This window comes from Mauremys mutica, chromosome 7 (assembly GCF_020497125.1).
Source record: "Mauremys mutica isolate MM-2020 ecotype Southern chromosome 7, ASM2049712v1, whole genome shotgun sequence".
NCBI classification, from domain to species: domain Eukaryota; kingdom Metazoa; phylum Chordata; order Testudines; family Geoemydidae; genus Mauremys; species Mauremys mutica.
The window spans coordinates 103,815,895-103,840,356 of record NC_059078.1 but is presented as its reverse complement, the minus strand read 5'-3'; the positions used below and the strand labels follow the sequence as shown (position 1 = coordinate 103,840,356).

At 39.4% G+C, this 24,462-nt stretch overlaps 1 long non-coding RNA gene across 1 annotated transcript in view; it reads right to left on the bottom strand.

Moving 5' to 3' along the window:
* The window catches only part of LOC123373651, a 55,759-nt gene that overhangs the window by 7,726 nt on the left and 23,571 nt on the right, over positions 1 to 24,462 (bottom strand). Inside the window, exon 2 of the long non-coding RNA XR_006580799.1 lies at positions 219 to 299. This is a non-coding gene — a long non-coding RNA (uncharacterized LOC123373651). The remainder of the gene's footprint in view (positions 1 to 218; positions 300 to 24,462) is intronic.

Below are 24,462 nucleotides of genomic sequence, written 5' to 3'. Positions count from 1 at the left end.
TTGTGGTGAATGTTTAAAAAGAGTGCCACATAAAAAGGGCAATACAAGGAAAAGAGAAGAAGAGAAAAAGACAGTAAATGTCAGAATAAATGAAAAAAAGGGAACCAAGAATATGGAGCCAATTCTAACACAGAAGGCACTGCAAGACACAATGCCACTCCTGAATTCAAGGGGAAAAAGTAAAGAAAGTATCTCAGGCATATGAAATTAAATCATACCAGATCTCTGAATCACACTTCGTACCATACATCCTCAAGATTTTCCCAGCGTGTTTGAGACCATTCATGAATAGACAGCATCTGAAGAAGTTAAAAGAAAATGGGAACATTCACACGGAATATAAAGCAATAATATTGGAAACACATAAATCAATGTTTATACAGTTGCGTGGTAAAAGTGTCTGTGATGCAGCAAAGGTGTTAAAGGATATTTTATTCACTGTGTATGATGTGGAGATTGGATTCAATCTCAGACAAATTGGTGACAGAATGCAAGACAAGCTTTTTGAGCAAGATTAAAAATGTCTTTGTGTGCCATTTTCAAAGTAGTTGCACTTTTCAACAATTCTCAGATATCTGGCTGTGCCAGAAGCTAAAATAATGACCCATGCTAGTGATATGCCAGGAAGATGAATGAAACATAGACAGTGGGATGCATTTCAATGGCAGGCCACAATTTATTAAATTAACAGTGAGGAAGGACATTATCTCTCACTTCCTTCACATACTAGGCTTTTAATTGGGTCCAGTGTGGGGTAAATGGCCTCACACCATATAACTTGGAGTAAATCCTCAACAGTCCACCACCTAGAATTCAGCCCACTTCTTAATCCTCCTGCTTTTCCCCCTCAAAATTTGTTTGAGGGTACATAGAGACTGCAAAGGCTTAAGGCCTTCCCTTCTTACAAGAAAATTCCCACCAGCAATCTCTGGGAGCTGGCTGTTTTAGCCTTCATTGGCATTAGACTAATTTCTAATTAGAGTTTATCAGCTTCCAGCCATTGATTCTTATTTTGCCTTTCTGTGCTAGATTAAAGAGTTCTTAATACTCAGTATTTTCTCCCCACAAAAGTACTTACACACTGTAAATCAAGTTACCATTCAATCTTTTTGATAAATAGTCTAAGTAAGTTTTTTGGAGTCACTTATTAAGGCATTTTCTCCATCCTAAAATATTTTTGTGGCTCTTTCAAATTTTTCAATATCCTTTTTAAAATGTGGGTGCAGAACTGCTTGCAGTATGCCAGTAATGGCCTCACCCATGCCAGATACAAAAGTAACATCACATCTCTACTCCAACTCACTACTACCCTGTTTATATATGCAAGACTCACATTAGTGACTTTTACCATAGCATCACACTGAGAGTTCATTTTCAGTTGCTTATCCACCATGACCCCAAAACCCTTCTGAGTCACTGCTTGCCAGGATACAGTCCCCTATTCTGTAGGCCTATAGTCATTGCCCCTAGATGTATAACTTTGCACTAGGCTGTGTTAAAACTCATTTTGTTTGAATAGGCCCAGATCATTAAATGATCCAGACTCCTCTGTATGACAATCTTGTCCTCATAGCTATTTTATTATTCCACAAACCTTAGTGTCATCCACACATTTTTCAGTGGTGATTTTACAATTACTTCCAGATCATCGATGAAAATATTGAATAGTATCAGCCCCGGAACTAATCCCTGTGCAATCCCACTAGAAACATCCCCTTTCAATAATGTTGAAGAATAAGTTTTTAATCTATTTAACATGTACTCTATTGATATTGTATTGCATTAATTTCTTTAATCTGAATGTACTGTGGTACTAAGTCAAATACCTTTCAAAAGTATAAGCATATTACATCTACATAGATGTATTTTTATATAACCATGTAGACTGGCATTAATTATAGTGTTAGACTTTAATTTTTTACTAATGGAATCCTGTATGAGCTTTTTCATTATTTTGTCTGGGATTGATGTCAGGCTAATTGTCCTATAGTTACCTAAGTCATCCCTTTTGACCCTTTTTGAATATTGACACATCATTAGCACTCTTTCAATCTTCTGGAACTTCCTGGCCTTTCAAGATTTATTAACAATGAACATCGGTGGGCCAGAGATTTCCTCAGCCAAGTATTCTAGGACTCTTGTGCAAGTTATCCAATCCAGCCAATTTAAAAATGTTTTTCTTAAGAGATGTGTTACATCCTGCTTAGTTAATAAAGGACTGGAAAGAACTTCATTTTCATATGATGCTAGTAAACCATCCTATTTCTTTTAAAATACAGACAAAATATTTATTGAACACTTTTTTTCTTTTATGCATCATTATTAATAATTTTACCACCTCCTTTTAGTAATGGGCCTATGCCAATAATAGGATTTTTTTGTTCCTAATATAATTAAACTCCTCCTTAATTTCCTTAGCTCTGCAAGCCATGAATTTTCCCCTGATGTCCTTAGTTTCCCTTTTCGGTTTTCTCTATTTCATAACTTCTAATATATAGCAATAGCTATTTTCCCCTTTTTCCATGTTATAAATTGTTGGGTTTTTTTATTTCTACTTGCTGCCTTCCTTTTGCTACTGAACCAGGATGGGCTTTGGGACAAAGTTGTAATCTTTCTTGATTGTGGATTTGTGGTTTGTTGGCCACCTAAGAAACTCTTCTTTAAAAAAAAAAACTTCCAATTTTCATTCGCATTTTTGTCTAATATTTTCCTCCCAATTAATTTTGCTTATAATTTCTCTCAATTTAGGGTAATTAGCCTCTTTGAAACACGAGTCCTCTGTTTGCCAATATTTAATGTAATCAGATCATGAACACTAGTCTCTAGGCAAGCACCAATCTCCAGTCCAATGATTAATTGATCTTTATTAATCCAAATAGAGATCCAAAGTAGTTACCTCATGTTAGGTGCACTACCTTTTGTGTTAGGAACTTATCTATAATTTTTAGAAACTCTGCAGTATGTCTCTCTCAAACTGAAGTCCTTCATAACTACACCATTTTACTTTCCACACATTACAGACAGGTGATTATAGAATAACTCAGTCTGTTCTCTGGTTTGAACTGGTTGTTTGTAACAGATCCCCGCCAGTCCCCATTCTCCGACTGGGTTTTGTTAGTTACTATAGTGATCCATATGCATTTAAGAGCCTGTGTTTGAGTTATCACTAACTCTAAAACAGGTAATGGAATTTCTATGCAGAGTGCCACCCTCACTTTTTCCCCCACTCTATCCTTCTTGAGCTGGTTATAATCAGTGAATTTAACATTCTAATAATGTGATTCATCCTATCATGTTTCAGTAATGCCAATTAGATGAGAAGAAATCTGATATATTTACTTCAACTACAGGGAGGCAGGGTGGGCTAGTAATAGTGTCAAGATTGTCCCTGGATGGCTGGGAAGGCTTTAAATTGGGAGGTAGAATGAGAAGTAATCAGCTCTCCATTCCTCCTCCCCCATGGGGTAGGCAGAAAAGCTCCTCCCCTCATGTGTACTTTGAGGTACAAAGAAGGGCTAGGAGACGCACTTCTCCTACATTTCGGGTGAGGTCTTGGACACTGAGTCTGAGTGAACCATGTTCAGGGCCTCAATCATTGAGGCAGCCATGAAAAGCTGCGGCTTGAAGGTGATTGCTGCCTGTCATGGTGGCAACCCTAGGACCCACTGGTGGACTCCAGGGAAGCTGTCAAGTCAAAGAAGGAAGCTTTCTGAGCAATACTCATAAACCGGGCTCCTGAAACAGCTGAGAGATACCAGCTAAGAGGCTGGCTAAGAGGGCTGCGGCTGTGGTGGTCGTTGAAGTGAAAGCCCAGGCTTTGGAGGAATTTGGAGAGACCATGGATAATGAGTACCAGGCAGCCTCAAAAGATGCTCTGGCAAACCATTTGTCACCTTAGGAAGGGTTGGCGTGAGGTTGCCCAGGCTGTAGTCAGCAAGGGTGGTGACATGCTAACCTCGAGTGAAGAAATCATTGAGAGGTGGAAGGAGCACTTTGAGGAACTCCTCAACCCAATGGACACACACCCCTTCCAGGAGGAAGCACCAGAAATCTCTGGTGACATCGGCTCTATTTCTGATGCTGAGGTCAATATGGTGATAAAGTGGTACCTTCATAGAGGTAATGCAGCAGGGGTGGATGAGATTCACTCAGAGATGTAAGCACTGGACATGTTGAGGTGTTGAGGTTAACAAGCCTCATCAATGTTGCGTGGAAGGCGGGTGCAGTACCTTTGGATCGGCAAACTGGGATGGTGGTCCCAATCTTTAAGAAAGGAGACCAGGAGGTGTGCTCCAATTATAGAAAGATCACACTCCTCGGCCTTCCTGGCAAAGCCTATGCCACAATGCTGGAGAGGAGATTACATCGGTTAGTTGAACCTCAGATTCAGGAGGAACAACATGGATTCCATCCCGGCAGTGGAACAACGGATCAGTTCTTTGCTCAATCACAGATACTCGAGGGGTCATGGGAGTTTGCTAATCTGGCCTACCTTTGTTTTGTAGATCTGAAGAAGGCATATGACCGTGTTCCCTGAGATGTCTTGCAGGAAGTGCTGCTGGAGTATGAGGTGCTGGTGCCGCTTTTACATGCTATCAAGTCCCCTCTATTCTTGGAGTGAGTTGTGCTTGTATTCTTAGCATTAAGTCAAGTTTGTTCCAGGTGGGCGTTAAACTCTACCAAGCTTGTCCCCACTCCTGTTCATAATGTTCATGCCCAGGCTATCAATGCACAGCCGAGCAGTGGAGTGAATCTAGTACAGGGACTCAGAGGTGGCATCTATGCTGTTTGCAGATGATGATGTCCTTCTTGTTTCTTCAGACTGCGATCTCCAACACACTCTCAAACATTTCGCTGCTGAGTGTGAAGCAGATGGGCTGGGAATCAGCACCTCCAAATCAGAGGTTATGTTCTTCTCCTGGAAGAAAGTGGACTGCTCTCTCCAGGTGAGGGGGGGGGAACAGCTGCTCTTAGTGGAAGAGTTCAAGTATCTAGGGGCCTTGTTCACGAGTGATGGTAAGCAGGAGCGTGAGATTGACTGGCGGATTGGTGCAGCAGCAGCAATGCGGGCACTGTACCAATCCATGGTGGTGAAGCAGGAGCTGTGTTCTTGGACAAAGCTCTCGGTTTACGTGTCACTCTACATCCCCATCCTCACCTATGGTCATGAACTTTGGGTAATGACCGAAAGGACGAGATCACAGGTACAATCAGCAGAAATGAGGTTTCTCCGCAGGGTGGCTGGGCTTACTCTCTGAGATAGGATGAGGAGCTCGGCTATATGGGAGGGCCTAGGAGTACAGCTGCTACTCCTGCAGAGCGAGAGGAGTCACCGGAGGTAATCTGGTACCTGATAACAATGCCTCCTGGGAGTCTTCTGTTGGAACTGTACCAGGCACATCTCACTGGGCAGAAGCCCCGACGCAAACCCAGGACACACTGGAGGGTTTATATCACCTGGGTGGCCTGGAAATGCTGGGGAATCCCCCAGGAGGAGCTGGAACCTGTTACAAAGGAAAAAGAAGTCCAGTCCTCTCCTACTCTCCATGCTTCTGCCATGACCCTCATCAGGAAAAGTGGCATAAAGGAAAAAGAAGAAGAGGGGCTAGGCTTTAGCATGCCTGAGCATGAAATCTCTCTCCCACACTCCTCCTCCCACGAGTTTGCCATTCCCCTGCTGATCCAATCAAATTCCCCTCTTCTGCAAGATAGGGAGAGGTTTTTAGATTATTATAAATGTCTCTGGGCTTGTATCAGAACCTTTTTAGCACCCATCTACTGGAAATGTTGCCCTTTTAAGGAAATCATTAGTCATCTTTGGAAATCTGGAATCTGAATATCCTGAGTATGGATTATGTGAATATTTATTTTTAATTGGATATATCTCCTCTTCTCTCTGGCCTCCTAGCCCTTACCCCACCATGATCTTTACACATAGTTGAAATTCAAGTTGGAGTCAAAGTCTCAAACACACAATATTCAAAGGAATTTGAAATTATGCAGAATGAGTTTACTTATTTTTCCTTAATAAGAATCAGGTATGCTGCCATAGTAAATTCATAATTTTGGATGGATGCTTAGCCTAGAACATGGTTCCTTGAGGACACTTTCCTTCCCATACCTCCATCCAAACATTATACAGCGCACATCATCAAGTACTGAACCATGACTCATTTTAAGATATGCCACTGGATAGATAGGTGGTTATGCTATCTGAGTTGACAATGGATACACTGTAGAATATAGCTTTCCTTATGGAATGCAAGTTTTTCCTTGTTTTTATGAACAGCATTCATTTAAGAAATGAAAAAAAATGTATTGCTTTTCTTTTTTTTCCCCTTTTTTTTAAATGAGTGAAGAACAGGAATTCTGATTTCCTATGTGAAATATTTCCTCTGGCTACCAGTTCCTAGTTGAGGATTCCAACCTTGCTCATACAAGTGATCCCACTTGCTTCAACTGGACCACTTACATAAGTAAGGAGCAAGAATTGTTCCCTTTGGGGTAATTCCTCAGAATGTGTTAGGAATAAATAAGGTTCAGAAATGCACAAAGGATCTTCAAGTATGTGAATATGCAAGGAATGTAGAGTTGAGCCTGACATAAGTAAACACTTTGGAAAGTCCACAAGGTCTTATACTACTCTTCCCTATCCTACTCTTTGAAAATTTTGTTAGACATCTGGGGTAATAAACTAGCACATTGACTGTTTCTGTTCTCCAAACAAAATGCTGCCAATTCGGATCATGTTAATATATAATGTATCAGAGCTTCAGCACTCTGACAATGTACTCCACTCATATGTTATCAGAGCCACACTGATCATAGTTGACAGATGATATACTGTTATACTTCACGCACAGTACCATTTCTTTAAGGTGTAATAGTGTGGTAGATCCTAAGAATGATATTAATCTACTGATGTATAGTACAAATCTCTAACATAACCCCCACTCCTGCCCCTGCAAGAGACACTCACCCACCCACCGACAGAAACAACATTCTGGGAGGAGTCTGTCTTAATGAACATTTTTAGCTTAAAGATTCGCTAGGCCAAAAAAAATGAATAGTGCATAAAACAAAACATACTATACATTAAGGTGATGCTGCTGCATATAGTTAATACATATTTTGATTTGCACATGAAAAGAAACTTCTGGTTAAACTGTATTTTGGCTTGTATGCTCAGATAGTTCAGAATGTACATACCAGCAGTGTATGAGTTAACATTTCATATAATATTTGTAGCCTGGTAGGCCTACCCTATTTGTGAGCCTAACTATGGGAAAGTACATACGAGTTTATAAAGTGTCACAATAACCTATAACAATATGTAGATAGATAGGAAAAGTTGCAACAGGGAGACAAATTTAATTTGTCCAAACAAAAAGGAGTGTTGATAATTCAAGGACTAAGACCATGCCTCATAAATAAAGGAAGTATGGGACTGAAAATTAATGGACCAAAATTGGTGTGTTGGAAATTAAGCCTAATTAGTGGACAAAATAATGAGAGGATGGGCTATTCTCCCTTTCCAGAATCCTCAGAAAGAGACTTTGTGAGTGAAAATTGGAGTAGGTGAATGGAAACATTGCTGACTGAAACTCTACCATCATTACTTTCACCATAAATTCCACTGTGACTCCTGGAACCCCAAGATACATTGTAACACTGTCTGACCTTTGTCCTAATCCTGAGACATGCCCTGACCAGACTGGGCCAGATAGAGCGACATAGATGACATCACCATCTCCAACAGCTCAGTCTAAATCCTGAACACCATATGGGATGTGAGACTTTGTCCTCCCAGTGCTCCTTGGGTGTCCTATTACATTCCCCACTTCATTTCTTGTTTCCTGTCCCCCTCTTTTTGTCTTCTATCTAAAAAGTCTGGCTTAATTGGCCAAAACTGCATATTTTGCAACACTGATGTAAGCTTGTGACCAGAAAGGCAACTAAAAGCAATGCCCTGGTCTTAGAGTGGCCAATAAGACCATGTGCCATGTCTGTGTTTTTCCAGCAGTGAGGTTGCAAGCAAGTGTCAACACTAGAGACAGCAGCTGCATTTTCAATATTTGCTGTTATTTTCTCTCCCATCGTGTGTGTGTGTTTCCCCCCCTAGGAAATGGGATCAGACTTTAACAACTTCAGCCCATCTCAACTTACTTTTTCTCTTTTCACCCAAAAGACCAGTTACCATGTAAAGAGGCTGTCAAACAAGTTTTTTCCTCCTTCTAAGGGCTCTTTACAGCTGAAGAGAACAAGAGCTGTCAAAATGAAAGTCTTACTTAATGCTTTATGTTTCAAACGCTCAAACTGTTTTCCCTTCTTTTCTATATCTTTAATAAAAAGGAAAAAAGATTTTTAATAATGTCTGCCACGGTACTAAGCAGGCTGAAGTCTCAAATGTTGTTTAATGATATTTAATGCAAGACATTGACAGGGTCACATTAACACCTTTATCTCTTTGGCCCATGTATGCCATCTTAATGAACACAACACATTTTTGTGGATATGTGATTTCAAATAAAATTATGAAACATGAGAGAAAAATATCAAGCATGATTAGATTTTTAATAGGTTCATTTATACATATATAAAAGAACAAACAATGAAAAGTAATAGTTGTTCTGTGTTATAAGGACTGGAATAGTGAACATATTGCTCCTGGTGATCACAATTTTAATTTTATCACCACCAGTTGATCTGCAAATTGCTCTGCTTTTACTATATTTCTACATTTTTGTGCAGTGGCCATGGAATTTATTATTCAGAGCAGTTGCCTGAATGATGGGAAAATGAGCAACCTGAGGCACAGAGACAGCTATTTTATAATTTTACATATTGCTGTGGGTTGCCTCCTCATTATCTGATAGCATCAGGTGCTTAGATGTATGCAAAATATGCTTTGTATCATGGCCACACACTTACCAAGGTTGATATTCCTGGTCTCTGACAGGAAATTTAACAGAGAAAAAGCTAAATAGATCAAATACCTTTTGTCTTGGTTTTTCCCTCATACATGATATAATACCAGTGTTACTGCACTATTTCACAAGTGCTAGCTGTCAAGGTTCCTTCCCCACTCTGAACTTTAGGGTACAGATGTGGGGACCTGCATGGACACTTCTAAGCTTAATTACCAGCTTAGATCTGGTATCGCTGCCACCACTCACAAGCATTACTTTTCTTCCCTGGGTAGTCTTGAGAGACTTCACCAATTTCCTGGTGAACACAGATCCAAACCCCTTGGATCTTAAAACAAGGAGAAATTAACCATCCCCCCTCCTTTCTCCCACCAACTCCTGGTGGATCCAGATCCAACCCCCTTGGATCTAAAAACAAGGAAAAAATCAATCAGGTATTAAGAAAAAGGCTTTTAATTAAAGAAAAGAAAGGTAAAGGAAAACCCTCTGGGAGAGATTAGCATACCAGCTACTCTCACAGACAGATTCAAAACACAGGATGTTCCCCTGGGCAAAAATCTTAATACGCACAAGTATACCCAAATTTGATAATTCCCTTAATGGTACCAAGACAAGTTACAAAGAAAATAAACATAAACCTATTTATCCCTTTCTAAAACTTACTACTCTGATAAGAGGCTGCTTCCTTGATCTTTTTCACTCCGACTGAAACTGAAACTCTAAACAAAGGAAAACTTCCCTCCTTCCTTTTGAAACATCTTGTTCCCCCATTGGTTCCTCTGGTCAGGTGTCAGCTAGGCTAGGTGAACTTCTTAACCCTTTACAGGTAAAAGAGGCATTAACCCTTAACTATCTGTTTATGACACTAGCTTTTTGAAAGATTGTACTAACAAATTGACTGAGTTTAATTATAGGCTTTCATATAATTTTCCATAGGCATATTGGAGGGTCTAAGACATAGAAATATGACTCGTACTCCATTTTCTGCATAAAAGTGTACATACTGGGCCATATTCATCTCTGGTGTAACTCCACTGAGGTCAAAGCAGCTCCAGCAGGAGTGAATTTCTCCAGTGTTCTCAAAAGTCAACTCCCCAGTGTTTCAAATCATCTGAATAATTTTTCAATCTGTGGAATTTTATAAACTGAAGAATCATCCAACATGTTTCATTTTCTTATGTACCATAAACACATCAGAACACTTGTACCCTTTAAACGACATGCTTGGCAATACACATCAACATATTATGCTCTTTTATATTAGCTGACTAAAGTAATGTTTACTTAATAATATTTAGACTTACATAGACTTCATATTAGAGTTGGTTGAAAATTTTTAATGGTAAACTTTTTTTGACAAAAAGTGGCTTTTAGACAGTATCAAAATTTTGCTTCTGTCAAAATGTTTCAGTTTTTAATATTTTTTTAAACTAAAAAGAATTTGCCACACACAAAAAAAGAGAAAAAGCAAAAAGGGGAGGGTGGGGGACAAAAGAAACTAAATATTTTGGTTCATTTTGCTACAGATTTTCACTGATTTAAAAATCTAATGAAATGTTTGAACAGATTTGTTGAAACCAGCCTGTCACCATCACACCAGCTGTTTAGTTGTAAATATATTGCTATCTATCCTGCTTGGGTGGGTCCCTTATTATGGAGAAAGCCATTGTACAGATGAAGGGTGAGATACCCAAAGCTATGGTAATGATCTGACGCTGACATCACCTATATGGTCACTGGCCACACCAGAGCAGGGCCACTTTAAGAAGGAACATGAAAAATAGTATCTTTCAGTAAGCCATCTTTGACTTCAGCATCTTATAATTAGGAAATAAAAGGCTTCAAAATACCCTTCCCGGATGGTTTGGAATATCTTTAAACTCTGTGGAAAATCATAATAAATTGTTAATGATAGCAGCTACGTGCTCCTCACTGAATGAGAGATGGTACAAAAGAAGGCTGAGGGGAAATATGATTACTCTTTATAAATATATCAGAGGGATAAATATTAGGGAGGGAGAGGAATTATTTAACCTTAGTACCAATGTGGACACAAGAACAAATGGATACAAACTGGACACTAGGAAGTTTAGATTTGAAATTAGATTAAGGTTTCTAACCATTAGAGGAGTGAAATTCTGGAACAGCCTTCCAATGGGATTTCTGGATGTTCAGAGTAAGCAAAAACAGAGAAATACAGGGGTTTTTTTTTGCCAAAAGATAAACATGTCCTTTTTTGTCTCCTCACAAGAAGTTCCTTCAGTTTGATCATATTACTTGTATTATCCACAAAAACACAATGTCTTAGGCCCCTAAGTTTTGCTAAACTCTTTTTCTTTGACAACTTGTTTAAACATCTGGCAAGCTCAGATTTCTCAGGCCTTGGCTACACTTGCAAATTTGCAGCGCTGCAGCAGGGTGTGAAAGCACACCCTCTCCAGCGCTGCAAATTGCAGCGCTGCAAAGCGCCAGTGTGGTCAAAGCCCCAGCGCTGGCGCTTTGACTACACTTAGCGCTTCAAAGCGCTGCTGCGGCAGCGCTTTGAAGTGCAAGTGTAGCCAAAGCCTCAGATGCTCTACACTGCAAACTTCTCTTGTTTTCATGTGTGTGTTGATCAAAGGTCACACACAAGTGTCATTTACCTTTTAAAGAAACGAGTCTTCCAAAAGTTGTATTAAAACTATAAACAAATATCCCTATTATCTAATTTTTCCGTCAGTCTGTTAACAATACTTTGAAATTTCCAAAGTTTCCAAGTCATTAATGAGCTGTTTCACCACTTATATTATTTTACACTACAACGGCAGAGGGTATTTACTCATCATTCTTTCAGTTATAGATGGGACAGTGAAGGTTACTGGGACTGTGGAAAGAGGAAGCGTGTAAATAAAGGGAAAAGTAAAGGAGTAATTGATGAGCTCATAATTAAGAGGAGTCAAGGACATACGTAGGACATAGTCACCCATTATGCAGTCATGTAATTCCTTGTTTCTTTGTCTGAGTCAGTGTTATACTATGTGCGATGAAACTAAACAAAGAGACAGAAAATACCACTGCTGCAAAGTGGAAGGTTAGGTTAGAGCCTCTGGCAATATTAATTTATTAATGAAATTATTATTATTAGCATTACAGTAATGCCTAGGATGACCAGATGTCCCGATTTTATAGGGACAGTCCCGATGTTTGGGTCTTTTTCTTATATAGGCTCCTATTACCCCCCCACCCCTCACGCCCGTCCTAATTTTTCATATTTGCTGGTCTGGTCGCCATAGTAATGTCTAAGAGCTCTTGTAGTAGGAACTGTACAAACACATAATAAGAGACCTAGGGGTGTTGGAACTAGGGATGCTGCAGGTGCAGCAGCACCCGCAATGCTGAAGTGGTTTCCATCATATGCAGGGTTTACCGTTTTAGTCAATTACTTTCAACACCCCCACTATAAAAATTGTTCCAATGCCACTGAAAGGATAGTCCCAACATCGAATAGTTTAAAATAGCTTAAAAGATTGCCAAAGGGTGGCAGAGGAAAGAGGTGCAAAGTATTAAATATCTCAAAGTTAAGAGCACACAACTGAGTATACAAGCATGTGTGAGTCAGATCCTCAGCTGGGATATGTCAGCATGGCTTGTTGTTCCTGCGATTTTCTGGGTGCCTAAAGGCTGGGCATTGTGCCACGGAGCACCAAAATGCCTTAGTCACTTTGTAGATCTAGGCCTTGTGGCTAACGGTGAGTACCCCCAAAGATTCATATCATTTACATTCACAGGTATGGCTTTCATGAGGCTGTCAGCTTTAAGTGAGAATACTTCTCTGAATGACTGAACAACAACAGAAAGGGTATTTCAGTGGTGGGTGGTAAAAATGAATCCAAACCTTTAATTTACTTGCAGGTACACCACCATTTAACAGATTTATGCCAATTTACAACTGAGGATCTGGATCATTCTCTCAACTTTTGGGTGGCATTGAAAGCAATGTTTTTTTGAGAGTGCAAAATAAATTCACTAAAAACAAGAGTAGGAAAATGTACTTTTTGATTAAGAGGTATAGTCAAATGATGAGACAATCTCAGAATACTAACAACCCATTAAGGTGTGATAGTTAAATTTGCCAGTTTTAAATAAGTCTTTCAAATAATTGTGGCATTAGCTCCAAGTTTCATTTTTACTCAGGTTAAGACATAGCTGATTGAAAGTGACCTAAGGTTACATTTGAATGAGGTTAGCTAATAAAGAATCCTAACTACAGCATCTGTGACAGTATAGCAAATCTAAGTTTTTATCAGCATAAAATGACATTAGCAATGTGTTCAAGGCAAAAGATAAATACATGCATACCCTAGAAAAAAGTCTGATTACTTTACAGAAAAAATAATTAGAAATATCAATGCAACCAACTAAGTTTTGAAACTCTGAAATAAAATTATTATGGTATTATGGTAAAAATGAAGGAGACTTTAAGGTATAATAAACATTCATGCTCTTGCCATACTTAATAGGTTAAACTGAAATTGAGGAATGGAGCTGATGATGAATATCATTTTTAAAGCTTTGAAAACGTTAGAGGAATTTTATAAGAAATGAGAATTTTTTAAATGATCAATTTACAAAGAGATCATTAAAAAATCAGGAAAGAAAAGTTATCAAACTCTGAGTAAGTGGGCATCACAATAAATTATTCAATATTTTGTGTTACAATTGCATGGTGTCAATGTACATGAAAGGAATCAGATAAATAATAAAGCATTTGATTTTGTTCCCACTTTAGAACAGTGCGAGCTTGTGCGCTATTAGAAACAATTCCTTCACAATATGGATGAATATTGGCTATGTACTTGCTTGATTTCTAAGTAGCCTTAGTATACCATTTGGTCAGCTGCTTGTGAAAGGCATGTGCAAATTAATTGCCCAGTCAAGAAACACTTAAAGGACAATGAATCTTGGAAAGCTCCAATCCACATAAGAAGTCTACCTGAGGACATTCAGGGTAGCATGTAAACAATGGCTGCTGCCTGTAAACACTGAGTCATGCATGGACATGTGACTTGCCCATGTGACTCCAAAACTCATCTTGGAGCTGGACTTTGCATAGGAGAGAGGAGGGGGTCTCTATCGACAAGAGAAAGTCTATTTAAACCCCTGAGAGACCCCTCCATTTTGTCTTCAGCTGGCTAAAGAGATAGCCTCTCCACCCCCACGGATACCTGACAGAAACTGAAACAAAGGACAGTAACTACAGGGGGCATGAATGATTTCTGGACCCAGACTAGAAGGAGACTAGTCTGTAAAAGGAAGCTTACCGGAATTCCTCTGAGGGTGAGGTTTTTATCCGTATTCAGTCTTCTTACTGTATTAGACATAGACTTTTGAGTTCTATTTTATTTTGCTTGGTAATTCGCTTTGTTCTGTCTGTCACTATTTGGAACCACTTAAATCCTACTTGCTGTATTTAATAAAATCACTTTTTACTTATTAATTAACCCAGAGTATGTATTAATACCTGGGGGGGGGGGAGAGAACAACTGTGCATACCTCTCAGTGTTAGAGGGCAAACAATTTATGCTTATACAGGGTAAAATGGATTTATTTGGGGTTTGGACCCCATTGAGAGTTGGGCATCTGAGTGTTAAAGACAGGAACACTTCTTAAACTGCTTTCAGTTTAAGCTTACAGCTGTTAGAGGATGTGGTTCAGACCTGGGTCTGGGTTTGCAGGAGGCTAGCAAGTCTGGCTCAAACCAGGAAGGGCACTGAAGTCCCAAGCTGGGAGGGCAGGGAAAGCAGGGGCAGAAGTAGTCTTGGCACATCAGTTGGCAGCCCCAAGGCAGTTTCTGTGATCCAACCCATCACAGACACATTTTCATGTAAGGCACTGGATAGAGAGCATTGAGTTATAATCCCAATTCTTACACTGGCCTAGACATGTTCTCTGACCTAGGGCATGTCACCTCTCTGGGCCTCTGTTACTCTCCAACTGCATGTCATCCTTGTCTATTTAGATTACAAGCTCTTCAGGGCAGGGATTGTCTCTTAATGCGTGTATACGGTGCCTACCATAATGGGGCCCCAATCTCAGATGGGAACTTAGATGGCGCTGAAATGGAAACAACAACATAAGGAAGCTTCCATTAAACTCCTTGTGTAGTATCTTTGCCTGGCTAAACAGAGCTTTATGTTTCCACCAGGGTCAAAGGATTACCTTTCAGAAGCACTAAACGTGCTAATAAAAATATTCATCCAGAAGAGTGCCAATTATTTCCATATTAACAAAGAATGGTGGTGAGCTCCCTTACAAACTTAGTGTGACAAAGGAATTTGAAACCTCAAATAGCACAATTAAAATGCATGCTCTGGTAACTGACTAAGTAGCTTTTTTTGTGGAAATGCAGGAATTCAAGAGCGCCTCTGAATTCATTGCTGTCCCTTTTCAAGGCCTGAAGAAAAGGAATGAAATAATTTGAGTAGTTCTTCTATACAGTCAGGAGTGCAAAAGGTTGAGTTAGAGAGATGATTGAAGTGGTCTGCAGTTTAAAGAAAGTGTGTAACTGAAGACTTTTCACCAGAATACGATTCTCAGATCATTTATAAAGGCACCAAATAAACACGGAAGTTAACTATGAAGATTTTCATCAAAGCTTCATAGTATTTTCCCACATATTTAGATTTTTTTCATTTTTTGACAAAAAAGATGCAGCACCCTCCATGCTGTTGTTGATAATTGTTTTCTTCTTACAAATGCTTTTTCACTTTTTCCAGTTGATGTCCAACATATCAGATAAACTCTTCTGTTACTTGATTGTTTCAAAGAATGCCAGGTAGATTTGGAATAAGAACATGGAGGCAACTAGAGTTGCATTGAAATCCCTGCTCCAGAGGGTCTCCTACATTCCCAGTGAATGCCCTTACAATTGGGCTAAGGGTTACAGGGTGGGGGGGCTCTTCCTCATCCCCATTTTGGGCACATCATCTAAATGTCCTTAAAAAATGTTTTTGGCCTAAGGTATTTGGCAAATTCATATAAAATCTGTCATTCAGGTCACAATTTTGGTTTGGTTCAAACTGCATTTTTCAGTGAATACATTATTCATTCAAACAATTTTGCCCAGCTCTAGTCAACGTGCACAGACTTTCATCTCTTCAATATGCCCCAGTACTTTCTGTACATAGCAGGAGTGCTCCATAAGAGTTGAAAACTTTTTCCTTTCTTCCCCTTTGTAGTAGGATACTATAATAGTAAGTGCATGTAAAAGTCTGTAATGAAAAGCACACTGGTGTACACAAAGCAAGGTTATGGCAAAAAATGTTTTAAAATGTCATCTTTGAAGTGGGCAAACAAGTGTGCTATGCAACCTCCACAATTATAATTTTAATTGTATATCTTCTCTCACCCTTTGGGGATGTTCCCAGTGACCTGCCAACAACAAAGAACATTTTTGTTTTGTAAAAAGTAATAATTGCTAGATTGCTTCCTTTCTACTGTTCACTGGGAAACTGCATTCTGTAAAACTGTGTCCTCTTGCACAGTCAAAACTTTGTCATTTGGGGCCTGAGCCAAAGACCACTGAAGTCTATGGAAAACTTTAGACCAAGCCAGAATGCAGTTTGGGCTTCAGTTTTCATGTTTGCTCCCTTCCTAATGTGCTTAATTTAAAATGTATTTTGCCATCTCTTCACTGGTGAAACAGACATGTCCAATGTCTTTCCAGCAGTGAATCCATTCATATGACTTGATTAATAAATATACACAAGTGGTGAAATCAAGTGAACAGCTCTGGATGTTCATCTCTTTATAGAGTTAGATGATATTTTGAAAAAGTATGGTAAGTCTTTTTACACAAGAAGCAATCACCTGGTTTTTCAATATATCAGCAATTGCATCTTTTAGAAACATAGCATGTATTTCAGAAAGTAATTTCTCTCTTTCAAGACTCTGACATCTATAGTAGGCTTGTTGAGTTTCACATCAAAAGGAAACTTAGGGAGCCAAGGATAAGATGTAAAAGAACACAGCTGAGCAGGAAGAAAATCATCAAGCTTTTTATTTAATTTATTTTAAGAGTGTGACTGTAAAAAGAAGTCAGTTCATTAACATTTAATTCCAGGACTGAATGTATTCTGCATTTCATCCACTTCACAAGACGCTAAGATGTTTTCAGATACCATATCTGATAAACAAGTCAGATAGTTTTTTCGTTTACTGTCTCTAAAGTTGATCTTAGCTCTCTTGGTTATTAAACATCATTTCCAGAAAGATACAACATGCTGCAAACTACAATTCTTGTTTGTTTAGCAAGAATGACCTGGATAGTCCTTATTTCTCAAGCAGTTACTTGGGATATTCTGAACTCTAGATATCATTTCTTTAAAGTTGGAGGAGAAACTTTCTTCTCCAATCTGATTTTAAAATTTGACCTATGCCTGGATTAAATAAGTGATATTGGTGAAACAAATTAGTGACTGAAAGATAGTGAGCCTGCAAACTATTGAAAACACTAGTGGTTGAGAGTATTCAGCATCTTACAGGACTGGTCTCACCATGTCTGTCTCCATAATATGTAGTGGCAGTGAGTTCCACAGATTAATCATGTATTTTAAATTATTTTTCCCCACATAGGTGGATATATTTCCTATTAAATCAAGAACATCCGAATAATGTATTCAATTTTATTACTTCCATTTATCTTAACTGTATTATTTCATCATTTTCAGTAAAAAAAAATTATTTTACTTTTGAGATCAAAGTAATTTCACTCTGCACTGTGTTTTTATTTCAGCACGTTAAAAAAGCACCCCATGTTTTTACATGGAGACTATTTTGATATATGAATGTTCAGATCTAGTTAAAGTTCATTTTCTGCGATCTGTGCTGCCCTCCTAGGGCATATATTCATTGTTCTGCAAATCCAGCAAATGGCAGTACAATTGTCAGGTGTATGATATTCATTAAAAACGAACAAAAAATTACTGCTTACAGCTACATGCCAACATCTGACCACATATTTTATTACAAACTTCAAATATAGGATTGAGGAAGGGAAACCATTTTTAATTTACTACTTTACCATAAAGTAATAATTTAAAAATGTATTTTGTTGTTTTAATTTCTGTCAGAATAGCTCTTAGCAAAGTGCAATACACATCAATTGGTCAGGTTCATGGTCTAGTATGTCAGAACTGCTCATAATGAAGTAAAGTATTACCATAAAAACTATTTGCATGTCCTCTGCATTCAATGCCACTACATACATTTGAGAAATGAATAAAAAGCCATACATTGATAAGGACCTTATTTTTTCCTGAGTTATTCAGATGAGTACTGATCAAAAGCCCAGGAAAGTCAAGAGAAAGACTCCCAATCGGCTTTGGGTGAGGGCCATTGGCTCAATCCTACAACTGCTGGAAGTGAAGATGCTCAGAATCTGCAGGAGTTGCTCAGCACTGGAGCTCTGCAAAATAACCAGTTTTTTGGTTTGGTAACCAAGACACACACACACACAAAAACATCGAAAAATAGATGCATTCTTGGCCAATCCAGAAACAAAACCAAAATCTTTTGAATTTCTCAAGAACACCAAAGGCCTACAAAAAATTAATTTCATGTCATATATGTGTGCATGCCCCCTCCCAATGGGGATTTAAATCTGAAATGCTCCTGACTTTACATAGTAGAAGATACTTTACCTCCTCGTGGCATAGCAGTGGTTGAATGTTGTTCCTCCACAGGGTTTTACATGGGATCGGTGGGTCCACATACAAGGGAACGAGATGTTAGAAGCTGGTGGGTGGCCATGCTACAGGCAGCATTGCTACTATCGTAATATATAATGATATTTCCATACCAGCATCACAGGCCTCTGATCATTTTCATATTTAGAGGGAAAGCTTGGAAACTATTAGACTTATTTCTAATTTCAGTGCAGCAGGGGACCTGCTATTTCCTCTGTTAGTACAAATGGAATGAGTAGCAAAATATTCTTCCTGTCCTCATTTTTATGTATATTATCATGCTAGAAGGGAAGTAAATATATTATAGTTATTAGGGTTTATTTTAAGCAGGTTTTTTTTTAAAGCCTAGCAAAACAATATCGGAAAGTTTGTTTTATGAAGAATATAAATATGAATTGAATAGTGTTCTTGCAAAGTTTGTACTGAATTATCTGAATAAAAAAGAAAAAGGCAAACTGTCACTTGTTGCTAAGTAACCAACAGAAGCTCATTTCTCTTCAAGGGAAAGCAATTAGGCCTTTTAACCTATTTTAATGGGAAAAAAATCCATAAAATTTAGACTTGCTTGCTGGCTTTCGAGTCTGCAAAGTGCTTGTTTCCAGAGGCACCCGTAAAGTTAATTTCAAGTGCATTCTAGAAAGCAAATGTTTCCTGGTCTGTCCTCTTCTCATGCTAATTGCCTAGGGAGTAGGAATCCCAAGGATACTGCCAAACTCATATTCTCCTTTAGGGCCAGTGTTTCATTTCACATGAAACATTACTATAAAACACATCTTGACATTGCAAACAATTACAACACATAAACCGCAACTATGGTCAGTTAGTGGTATGGAAATCCAAAATTAACTACACATTTGCGAATGGGTTCTTCATTTTTTTTAAAAGCTAAAAGTAGTGTATTATTCTGTGCAGCTATAGCAGAGTTTTTAATCAACAATTTCTTGGATACTTGGAACAGCACTATATTTTTACCAGGTAAATACTCGACTAAACTTTTTTCCAGTCGAGACTTGGCTTGACTTGACATAGCCATGAATAGCCCCTTCTTAAGGCCCAATTCTGCTCCCATTGAGAACAATAGCAAAACTGCCATTCCTTTCAGCAGAGCAGGATCAACAACTTATTCTCTGGGACAAGCGTGAAAGAAAGGCCTACTCCCATGTGTAGCTGTTTGCAAGAGCAGGATTTGGCCTATATAAAGTAAAATACTGCACTTTTTGATGGTAAACAGAATAGCAGGATTAGGATGATTAGTTGTTTTTATTATTTATCCAAACACCACAGAGGTGATCAATATTTCTGAATAACTAATTCAGACAGACAACTCTGAAATTCTTTTACATTTAATTTAAAATCAGTTCCATGATAGCATACCAGCTAAAAACAAACACCATACTAGTAATCCAAGAATGATATAAAAATATTCAGAATATATGTGCAGAGAGGATTTGAGGACTGCGTGTGTGCAAAGGTTCAGAGTGCTGATGTGACGTTACACCCCATATTCTTCATAGAAATATGGTCCATAACTAAGATATACTTTATGTAAGATGGCTCATGTACGGTATCATTGGAAAGGTTATAATTTACTGAATGTGATTATCCAATTCATATGCATTTCTGTATCTAAAGTTAGGAATATTGACTATTTAACAATTATGTGTGTGTGTGTGTTTGAGACACCCACCAGACAACCAGCCATCATGAAGAACCAATAAGACTGTGAAATCTCTCTCCTTCCTGAGAGGTGTCCTGGGATTTAGCTGTGACACTACCAGGTCAGATGGTAAGATCACCTGATACAAAATACCACCTTGTACACTGCTGGTATTTTTCCTCTATAAGGGCATGGGGATTAATGAAAGGTTTCCCATTTTAGGAACATTCTTTTTAAGGCTGGGGAGGGCGTTAATCTGGATGCTCGTCCATTGCCTACCCAAGAAGAAAGACTGCTGAAAGTACCTAAGGGGAAAGGCTGGGGTGAGTCCAGACTGAGACAGGGGTCCAGTCTGTAAGAAGAGATAACTGGAACTCTAAGCTACAGAAACTCTGCATCTTCCCTAATTCAAAATTTAGGGTGAGAAATTACATTTTGTAACCTGTTTGCAAGTTTTGTTTTATTTGCTTAGTAATCTGCTTTGTTCTGTTTGCTATCCTTTATAATCACTTAAAACATGTCGTTTGTAGTTAATACATGTATTTCCTGTTTATAACACAACCCAGTTTGTGAAATATATGTGTGTGGGGGGGGCTGGGGGGGAAGATGCTGTGCATGTCTCTTCATATTGAGGGAGAGGGCAAATTTTATGAGCTTGCACTATGGCGATTTGTCTATACAGTGCAAGACAATATACCTTTGGGTCTTTACTCCAAGGGAGGTGGGCACCTGAGTGCTGGGGCTAGTCCCTTAAGCTAAGTCTTCCCAAGGCTGATCTCACTGTCTGTCTTTCTGCAGCTGTGTGGGTGCTAGGGGAGGCTTAAGAGCTTGGCTCAGCAAGAAAGGGTAAAGGGGGTCCAGGTTGGTGGAACAGGTGGTCTCAGTGGCATCCCAGTACATCAGATGGCATCTTAAAAAGGTGCAATCCATCACAGGTGAATGGTGAAGAATTTTCTTCAATTGAATACAAAATATCCCTGCCACATTGAATTTCTAACTTCCATGGTGCATTGTGTTAACTTTCTTCAGAAGTTTAACAATGAAGGTAACTAATTATTGGTTCGATGTAATTTATCGAAGGATATGGAGGTTTCTTCATCACTAGCAGTCTTTAAATAAAAATTGGATGAAACTAGAAATCAGAATTTTGTAAGGTCTCTGGCCAGGTTAAACATATAATTATCAGGGTTGCCAACTTTCTGCTCACACAAAACCAAACACCTCTGCCCCTCCCCCTCGCCCACTCCTGCCCCGAGGCCATGACCTTGCCCTGCTCCTTTTCTGAGCTCCCCCCCTCTCTCCAACCCCCCTCTGGCCATCACTCACTCTCCACCACTTCACTCACTTTCATTTGGCTGGGGCAGGGGTGCGGGAAGGGGTTGAATTTCCTAGGGTGCGGCCAGGGATGAAGGGTTTGGGGTGTGGGAGAGGGCTCTGGGTGGGGCCATAAATGAGGATTTCAGGGGGTGGGAGAGGGTTTCAGGCTGAGGCAGGGGGTTGGCATGTGGGAAGAGGGTGAGGCTGAGGTGAAATATGGGGCTCCAGGTGGGGGCAGGGTATTGTGGGAGGTCCAGGCTCTGAGAAGGAGTTTTAGGTACAAGAGGAAACTCAGGGCTGGGGTGAAGGAGAGGGTGAGGGTTCCAGGAGGGAGTTTGAGTGGAGGAGTGAGCTCAAGACTGGGCCAGGGGGTCAGGGGTCCTGGTGGCGCTTACCGTGGCTCCCAGTATTTGGCCACCAGGTCCCTGAAGCTCGTAGGTGCATGGGCAACCAGGGAGGATCTGCAAGCTGCCCTCACCCCCACAGCTCCCATTGGTCAGGGTACATGGCCAATGGGAGCTGTGGAACAGGCACTCAGGGCAGGGGTAGTGCACGGATCCTCCCTGGCCACCCGTGCCTATGGACCACAAGGACCTGGTGGCCACTTCCAGGAGCCGCATGGAGCTAGAGCATGAAGGGAGCCTGTCTTAGTCCACTTGACTTGATTTTTTTCCCCATGCCTGTTCCCTCTCAACTTCACAAGGCAACAGAAAACCCTCTTCTATTACTAGTTAATACTCTGAGTTGTCCAGGCATTTGTCTCAACTACTGCTGAAAGGTTTTGATTTTTTTAATTTGAGTTGTTTTCTTTATTCATATTCTGTGGTAGTGAAATACATCTCTGTGAAATAATTACTTTATTTCTGCTTCAAAGGAACAAAGTTGGTCCTATAAACATGGAGGTGATTGGCAGGAACAGCCCTGAAACTTTGAGGAGAGGAGCAAAGGCAAAAATCACATTGTTCCTTCTTCTCTTGAAAGCAAAGTCTGTGCATCACTAGGACCACCCAGATTTTGGAGAGTGGATGGAGCCTGGGGACAGTTGGTGTACATGACATTGTCCCCTGGAGATAACAGAAGGATTCCAACACGTGTCCATGCTGTTTCTCACACCATAGACAATGAGCCAGTGACAGCTATGCTTTCAGGGTAAGAGTCTGGAAGCAGTTTACAAAAATTCTCTGGGTTCAAGAAATGAATCTTTAAATATCACTGCACTTAGTCCTTTCCCCTCCATCTACAAAGAAATTTCCATCTGTTCAACAGTATGATGGCTTCCTCTCTCAGGGTTTTTTCCTGCAATTCAGGCTCATTGTGCCCCCAACTTTAGTTTTTTTCCACTACTAAATATGACAAGAACATTCTTATTTTTAATTCCTACTTATGATAGGAGGTCTTCAAAAACACAAAGCCACATTTAGGAGCCACCAACAATCTAAGATGGTGTAATTTACACTCTGAGACAGGGGTATAAACAACCAACAACAAAAAACAGGGATATATAATAGGTGTAACTTGAAGTAGGTCACTCACTAACAACTTCCACCTGTTTACCTCTGGTTAGTTGCTTTTCCTGATATAGCTCTCTGTCCATGTTACTGGGCATGTAAATTATACCAGTTTATAATCCTTGAGATTCAGTGAGCCAATTATGAGTGTTATACCTCAATAAATGGGGGTGAATTTAAAGGAATCCAAGTGTCAATTTGTGCAATTTATATGTTGAGGGATTTGGAAGAAGGAGTTTAGACAGACCTTTGAATTTGGCCTATAGTCTACACCAGGAAACATACAAAAAAAGTGATCGGCAACTGTTTAAAAGCCTTGTAGTAGTTTCTTATTGGTTCCCCAATTGGAGAGTTGGGCTCTTCATCAGACGCTCTTCCAACATTCCAAGGAGTGTCTGAGCTGCACAAACCTTCCCATCATGGCTTGCTCATTGGGGTCATTTTGTCATTTCAGCTTCTGAGATAATAAACTACTTCTGACTGTAATGAGGCTGAAGGAAAAAATAGGAGCTTGGGAAGTCTTATGCACACATGAAAGAGGGTTGATGACAGAGGTGGGGATCCATAGTATGGATCAGGATGGTAGTGCACAGAGATCTTGAGCTAATAGACCCCCTTTGACAACCTCATGTCCATAAGTACAAAACATTTTCTAATCCAATTCAGCAATTGTAGAGCCACAGAGTCAGAAGGGACTGGAAGGGTCATCTAGTCTAACCTCCATTAGATGTTTACTATAAAATGTGCAAACTAAGTACAAATGGAGTTTGTTCTGCTTATACTTTTGACTCTTTATTCTAGTCTTCCTGTCCTAGTAGTCATTTCATAATGTCACAATATAACAAATATCAAATTCAATCTTCAACTTTCAACCTGGAGTTATAAAAATCTATTGCTCTGCATGACTAGAAAAGTATTTACCACAAATAATGGGTCTAAACTTTCCTCACACAATATGACTGCTAATCATTAGACTGGTCTTGACAGGGCCCTGCAGCATTCCACTGATTCATACACTGTTGTCTGGTCTCATGCCAAACAAGCTGAATTCATTATTCATTTGCAGATGTACTGTAGCTATCGTGTTCGCTCTACCATTTTTTCCAGACCTTTTTTAAATAAAAACCCTGATGAAAACTGCTCTTGATTTTTTAAAACCACTCTAAGTTTGAGAATTGATTTAAAGTTAATAAAGAAATAAGAGGGGAAAAAGGCCAATCCAGATACTTACCAGGGAGAGAGAAGAAGTAAAAAGACATGAACAGATTTAAAGGCAAAGCTTCAGGGACCAGAGGAGGGGAAGAATGAAGGAACTCTTCAAGCTGCAG